Source organism: Anopheles coluzzii, chromosome 2, assembly GCF_943734685.1.
Source record: "Anopheles coluzzii chromosome 2, AcolN3, whole genome shotgun sequence".
In the NCBI taxonomy this organism is placed as follows: Eukaryota; Metazoa; Arthropoda; class Insecta; order Diptera; family Culicidae; genus Anopheles; species Anopheles coluzzii.
In genome coordinates, this window is record NC_064670.1 from 60,016,560 (window position 1) to 60,024,639 (window position 8,080).

Below are 8,080 nucleotides of genomic sequence, written 5' to 3' on the forward strand. Positions count from 1 at the left end.
CAGAACTCAAACTTAAAACATTATTGATCAACCGACACCTAATTGAAAAACAACACATGCCATTTACAAAAAGATTCTTGAATCAAACAGAAAATCCACCTAACATTAAAGATCTTCCATCATTCTATCCTTGTTTAGTGCCAATAAGAACTGAACTAGCCTATTTAAATGATAGATATAAAAATAATCCTTCAGCAAAAGAAATTTACAAAAAAGTTATGGATTCGCTTCCTCTACCACATATTCAATCTAAAACACCATCACTGCATTGGAACAAGATATGGCGTAATATTAATAATAACAAAATGAATTCAAAACAACGAAGCTACTATTATCTTTTGGTAAATGAAAAAATTATGACAGAAGAAATTAAATTTAAATTCGGAATGAAAACAAACCCGAACTGTGAGAAATGTGGAGGTATCGAAGATCTCGAGCATAAATTTAAAGATTGTAAAAATATTAAAAACATATGGATATTGTTCACACAAATAGTGAAGGACGAGTTGCATATAAAACCAAATTTTCATGAACTTATTTAACCAGATATGAATAATATAAAAAAAGAAAAAAGAGCTAAAATTATGTCATTTTTTATCAATTATTTAATATTTATTTACAAAGAGAATTTCACCAATAGCATAGGCAAAAATCAATTGAAAAACATAATATGTTAAACAAGAATTATTATAGATTTAAGCTAGCGAATAAGAATTTTTGTTATAAGTGTGAATAAACTGTTCTTTGTTTTATAAAAAAAAATCGTGTTATCTCTCTTTGTGAATCTTGTACGCCATCTACCGGGTATTTTAGGTATTAGATCAAGTTTTCAAGTCAGCTTAATTGTTTGTAAACATTACTGTTCCCTGTCCGATCACACGCGGTCGATATCGTGCCAACACCAACCATACATGACTTATACTACAACTTGAAAATACATAAAACATATTTACATTAGAGTGTGTTTCGAATCGTGGTCTCCAAAGTGTACTTGCCTGACGATGTTAATGTTTATGTCCGAGTTTATATGTCCGAGCACAACATGAAAGCACCAGCAAGAAATCCTTCCATTGTGTTGCACAAGACGATTATGTTCAGTAGCGTGATGTCGCTTTTTTATATTTGGATGAACTAGCATGTTTAAATTCTTGTGTTCCATGAACCTCGATCCATTTTCGTTTTGCTAGCCTAACGAGCTTATCAAGTTAATGACAGTCATTAAACAGCTGCAGAGGAATAGAATGGAATACACGTGGTAAGATGTGGATTGCGCATAAACGCGTTCCGAAAGTTGCTGATGGACATGATTCAACCGCCGCGCCACACCAGTACAATACCATCGTAGTTTAAAATCCACTTGAACCCTCGCTTCGCGCTGCAACATGAAGCCCTGCGCACACGATACCTTTCGTGCTGGGCCCGGCCGGTTGATTGCTGCCCTGAGCATGCTCATCCTTCAGAGCAGATAAGCAGCGGGAAAAGACCGCTCCATCAATTCGCATCACCGGAACGGCATGGCGCAGGGCGCCAACCGCCGACAATTTGCTCGTATCCTTGTGGCCAAGTCACGAATAAGCTCAAGCATCTATCCCTCAACGTCGCGGTTCAGAAAATCGTGCGGGATCTCGATCAGGAACGAATCCAATACGCCCTTGTTCGACACGTCGAACTCCTGTGCCATTTCCTTCCGTGCCATGCCCAGCGCCAGCATCAGGTGACACGCTGCGCAGATCAGTTGAATATCACCGTACTCGATGCCGTTGTGTAACATTTTCACCAAGTCCCCGGCACCGCCTATGCCAATTCCTTCACAATACGGATCACCGTTAGATTTGGCGCATATAGCCTACTGGGAGGAAGGTCACATACATTACAAACCATTCAATTAAAACACAGGAACAAATCTTACATTCACGCAAAATGCGTCCGAGTGTGGGAAGGGTGGTAGCGAGCCCCTTTTTCTGCACCCCTTCATAGCTGCAGAGGGTATCGACTATTGACTATCCCCGCCAGGAACAGTTATATCCCAAAAATCACACCCTAAAATGAAACAATCATCGAAATTAAACACAAGCACACCTTACCTCAGCGTCGGCATCGTGCGTGAAGGCTAGAAATTTCATCCGGCTTTATTCCATGCTCCAAGCATTTTTTTTCGCTTTCACCACAACTAAATCATACTTCCGTGGTTGATTTTTTGTTTATTCTACAAAACAAAACGTTTTTAATGATAAATATCATATAATTTGCATAAAATACTTACAAAATCACCGCACACGCGAAAACTTGTTGTTTACATTTTAGCTTCACTCTCATTTGACATGTCAAATATTTGCAAGCCCCAAAGCGGGGATCAAAAAGAGGGGTGGGAGGGGAAAGAAGGTGATGAGATCGAAGTGGCACGAAATGACCGTTGCAAAAACCGCATGCTCAGAACGCTAAGTCCCAGAAGAGGGAGATCGAGCTACGAATGTGACAGAGAGGGCATGAGAAAATGAGAGAATTTGAGTGCCATTGTCGGGAGGGTGGTTACCACGCAAACAATGAGACCCCAAATTTTGAGTGATTCAGGCCGACGGGTTTGAGGAAGCTTGAGGAGGCAAGGAGAAACGCGCGGCGATGAGAGTTCGCATTCTGTTTTACACGCGCGCTTCACTAACACCAATACAAATACCGTGCTTTGACGAGCCGTCTGTGAATGTGTGTGTGTCTTCTTTCCGCGAGCTCAACAATTTGGAGCTGCTCGTCACATCGTGTTGTCTCGCTTACACTACAGCATCGAACCATCGCGCTCTGTATGTCCCCCCTCCAACGCGTACAAAACCACCAGTACAGCGCGACGCTTTGCCGGAGATGGTTGTGCGCGATTTGTTCTAAGTCCCGCGCGTAGTGTTTGTGCGTTGATGCGCATTTCGTTATAAGTCTCGTGCGCCGGTGTGTTTTGGTGAAGTGTGAAGGGAATAAACAGTGTGCACAGACGCACATGCAGTGCGTGCATCGACAGGTAAGAATTTGCTGAACAGAGGCAACACAGATTGTCGACAAGTTTCCCGCAGCCTGGCTTGACCCGGTACTTTGTAGTATGACGCCATTCGTGAGTATGAAGGATTCTAAATGTGTTGTGAAAGTGTAATTTATGTTTCAATAAAGTGTATAATGTAACCAAAAATGACCGTGTTTGTGTTTGTTGTTAGAATAAGTGCGTATTTGCGATCGTGGCAATGCATGAAAGAAAACGAGAAACGAAAGAAACAAATATCTTTGGATGTGTTGGTAGCATGATTGGAAAGAACACAACACATTGAGAACTACAGAGCCCACCGTGCGTTCCGGGTGGGAAGGGAGAGGGCTCGCGCGAGGGTGTAACTCATTCCTCCAAGAGTAACTGCTAAGGGAGGGCGGTACTCAAATCACTCAAAAAATACACTCATTTTGCCGGACGGGTCGCGCGAGGGTGTAACTCATTCCTCCAAGAGTAACTGCTAACGGGGGACGGTACTCAAATCACTCAAAAAATACACTCATTTTGCCGGACGGGTATCGTAGTTCGAGAGAAAAGAAGGGCCTTTATTATCTCGGCAATTGGCTTATATATGCCACTCACGGGAACTCATGTCTTACTCGGAAATGATCGTATCCGAATCCTAACGAAGAGTGTACTCGGAAATGATCGTATCCGAATCCTAACGGATAGTGTGTTGCAAACTATCACACGAACTATCCTTTTTTTACATTTCATGAAACCTTTTAACTCTATTTTTATGTACAATATCTGATTTTCCGTATTAAAAGAGAGACACGTCTGTTCCGTTCGGAGTTCAGATCAAGACTGGCTTAATTATATTTGAGTTCTATTTATATATATACAGGAAATTGATAATTCCAACACTCTCCCTCAATTTCTGAAAACACTTAATCCCAAACCCATGCGATGTAGAACAAACGGCTTTACAGGTAAACCCTTCGTCATAATATCCGCCACTTGTTCAGTTGTCGGTATATACTTCAGTTTGATGATTCCCCGTTGGATGAGATCTTGCACAAAGCGAAACTTGATGTCTATGTGCTTTAGCCGGCTGGTTTCCTTTTCCTCTCCCATGACTCGAATCACCGATTGGTTGTCTTCATGGTACACTACTGGAATATCCAGTTTGCTGTAAAGATCCTCCAGCAGTCGTACTAGCCAAATGCCATGGCATGCCGCCATGCACAATGCTATAAGTTCTGCTTCTGTTGAAGATAATGAAATTGTTGTTTGTTTCTTTGTTGACCAACTCACCGTACTACCATAAACTTTGAAAACAGAGCCAGTCAGCGAACGTCGATCGATCGCATTGTTTCCCCAATCAGCGTCCTAATATGCTTCGATAGCTGGAAGATTGTCATTACCTTCGAAGTGTAAACCAAAGTCCAAAGCACCACGCACGTAGCGCAATACTCGTTTTAGATGGTACCAATGCTGGTCTGTGGGGCAACTTTGAAATTGGCTGAAATAATTCACTGCTGCACACAAGTCCGGCCTAGTAGTCAAAGTTGCATACATTAAGCATCCAATTAGTTCTCCATATGGCTTATTCACACGATTGCATTCTTCACCCTTTTGCAGTTGCAAACGATTCTCAATCGGAGTTGACACTGGTTTACAGTCCTTCATGTTAAATCGTTGCAGTAATTTTTCGAAAAATGATCGTTGGCTTATATGAAGAACACGTTGTTCTGGCTTTCTTTTGGTTGTCAAACCGAGAAAACACTTCACTTCACCAATATCCTCCATTTCAAATTCCTTTAATAAGCATTGTTTCACTATCGTAATTAACGGCATTTTTTGTCCAATCAAAAACACATCGTCCACATAGATTAATAAAAATAGCTGGTTTTCTCCAGATTCACGCACATACAAACACTTGTCACTTATACTTCTTTTAAATCCTAGTTTTTCCACAAACATATGGAATCGCAAATTCCATGCTCTTGACGCCTGTTTAAGTCCATATAAAGACTTGTTCAGACGACATACAAGATTATTCCCTGTTTCAAACCCTTCGGGTTGTGTCATGTAAATCTCTTCACTAATTGTTCCGTTTAAGAAAGCACTCTTCACATCCATTTGTTGGATTAACATACCCTTCTGATTTGCCACTGCTAAGATCGTTCGCAAAGTGTCAAGTCTAGCAGTGGGTGAATGTGTTTCAAAATAATCAAAACCTTGTCGTTGGCTAAAACCCCTCGCCACCAATCTTGCCTTATAGTGATCTTCAGAACCATCGTCTGTTTGTTTTATTTTAAAGATCCATTTACACGATATTGGAACCCGTCCTTCTGGGAGTTCCACCAAATCCCAAGTATGGTTTCGCATCAAAGCATCCATTTCTTCGTCTACTGCTATTTTCCACTTTGGCCAATCTTCTCGTTGCTTCATTTCCACAATGCTACATGGTAGATTATCCACAAAATTTGAGGCATTTAACGCAAAACCACTTAGATCATAATCTTCATGCCACGATGGCGCCACACGTTCTCTAACTGGACGAGAATTTGTTGCTTGATCCAAGTCACTAATTTCACGAATTGTTTGATCCAAGCAACTGTCAAACGATTCATCGTTGTCAATGCCATGCACACTTTCACTATCAATTTCTACCTGTTCACTTGAGTCAATATTATTTGGCACTGAACCACCAGGAATAAAAATTTCTTCATTTATGGAAAAATCACTATCACGCATGTTCATACTACTCTTTTCTTCGACGAAAATCACATCTCACGCAATAACACATCGATTTCTTTTCGGATCCCAAATCCGATACCCATTTGTAGTATAACCAATGAACACACCTTCCCATGATTTGAAGTCGAGTTTTTGTCGTTGTTCCTTTGGAACATGCACGTAAACATTTACACCAAAAACTCTAAGTTTGTCAACGTTTGGTTTTTCCTTGTTCCAAATTTCATATGGTGTCAAATTGGAAGCTAAAGCCTTCGCAGGACATCGATTGGACGAGAGTTCTGTTTTTCCGCTCACTAAAACCGTTTTGTTCCGGCATTTTAGGGACTGTAAACTCGATTTGTATCCCTTTTTCTTTGCAAAAATTCAAAAATTGTGTATTGGTGTATTCTGTACCGTTATCACACCGCAAACGAGATATTTTTGATCCAAATTTAGCAGAAACTATGGCTTCAAAGTCACGAAATTTTTCAAAAGCTTCACTCTTTGCCTTAAGTAAAAACACCATTGTGAACTTGCTCCAATCATCTATGAATGTTATAAAGTATTTTTCACCATAAAAACCGACAGGAGTGATAGGGCCACAAATATCGGAATGAATAAGTTCCAATAATCTGCTCGATCTTCGATCTTAACTTGTCACAAATTGCTTTCGAGTGAGTTTTCCTGGAACACAAGCTTCACAGATAAAGTCTTCATCACCTCGCTGCCGAATTGGCTGCATTCCAATCACCATTTCGTTTCGCAAAATTTGATCTAATCCTTTTGCACTTATATGACCAAAACGACGATGCCAAATTTCTAAACACTTCGGAACCTTCCCACACGAATAGAGACATGAATCAGCTACATCCTTAATTTTCAATAACGTCAATTCGTAGAGCTTTCCCCGTCGGCTTCCACATGCGATTGTTTGCGACACGTATTTCACAAAAACCTTTCCATCCGAAAACTGCACAGTTAGTCCAGCTTCTTCCATTTTGCGTACGGAGAGTAAATTCACACGCGCATTCGGTATGTAGAGTACGTTTTTGAGAGTAACAGGTACACTGGTGGACATAAAAATAGGAACTTTTTTCAGTGACCGAAAAACATAGTTCTTGTCGGAAATATTTGGTAGCCCTGAAAAGGACTGTTTAAGTGGTTGTTGGGAGGTGGTGTTGCGGTGTTCCACAGAGCGGAAACATATTCTAACGGTCAATGTGTTGACCGTTATTCGCTATCACTTCCTCATAGCGTAGGGCCATATCGCCGATGAGGTTACGGCATTCGCTTCTGTCTATGCGTTTCCACATAGCCTTGCAGCGTCTCCATAGCGAATCGGCAGAACGTGCATGCTTGTTCTTAAGCTGACGCTTGAGAGTTGACCACAGATTCTCAATCGGGTTGAGGTCTGGACTCAACGCAGGCCACGGTAGAACTTGCACATCCTCGTTTGCCAAAAAACATTTAACTAATCGCGATGTATGCTTTGAGTCGTTATCGTGCTGAAAGATGTAATGCTCTTCGTCTCCGAATTTTTGTCGGGCGTGTGGCAACATCTTACGACGTAGTATGTTTCTATACCCTTCTGAGTTCAGTGTCCCTTTGATACGGAACAAAGGACCCGGGCCGTGCCAGGAAAAGCAACCCCACACCATTACGTGGCCGCCTCCGTGCTTTAGGGTTTTTATAGTATTTTTTGGATGATACGCCTGTTTAGGAAGGCGCCAGACGTATTTAGTGCCGTCCGAACCATCCAGATTGATTATGGACTCATCCGAAAGAATTATTTTGCTCCACCAAAAGATGGATGCAGCTAAATGCTCTTCGGCAAACCGAATGCGCGCTTCTACGTGGTGCGGCATTAGCTTACGAACCTTTCGTGGTTTCCGGGCACAGAACCCACCGGCGTGTAAACAGCGCGACACCGTTTTCGCCGAAACTTGCAATCTAAGCTCCTGCTTAATACGATTGCAAGTTTTGAAAGGGTCCGCCCTGATTATCTCAACCATCTGCGCGTCAACGTCAGCCGTTGTTTTTCTCGGACGACCTGTGGATTTACCCGTAGCCTCGCTACGAATGGCGTTGTCCACAAACGTCCGCGAACGGCCGAACGCCTTGCAGATGGTTTTGATAGGCACGTTCTCACGATACAAACCCTGAATATGTTTCCGCTCCTCTGGAGTGCAGTGCTTTCCGCGACCCATGATGAACTTGTGGAATTTTCAAATCGCAAACTTTCACCTTTACCACTGAATGAAGAATGAAGCGCCACACGGTTTGGATCTCTTTTTATACTACCGAAAAACGCTGCCGTTACTCAAAACTCAGATAAGTAGCGCACCACAAATGCGAGTATAAAAGGCAAACAAA

At 41.8% G+C, this 8,080-nt stretch overlaps 1 pseudogene; it reads right to left on the reverse strand.

Annotated features, from left to right (window-relative positions):
* Window positions 1-1,218: 1,218 nt before the first annotated feature.
* On the reverse strand, window positions 1,219-3,000 carry LOC120953059 (6-phosphogluconate dehydrogenase, decarboxylating-like; annotated as a pseudogene).
* Between the last annotated feature and the right edge of the window lie 5,080 nt (window positions 3,001-8,080).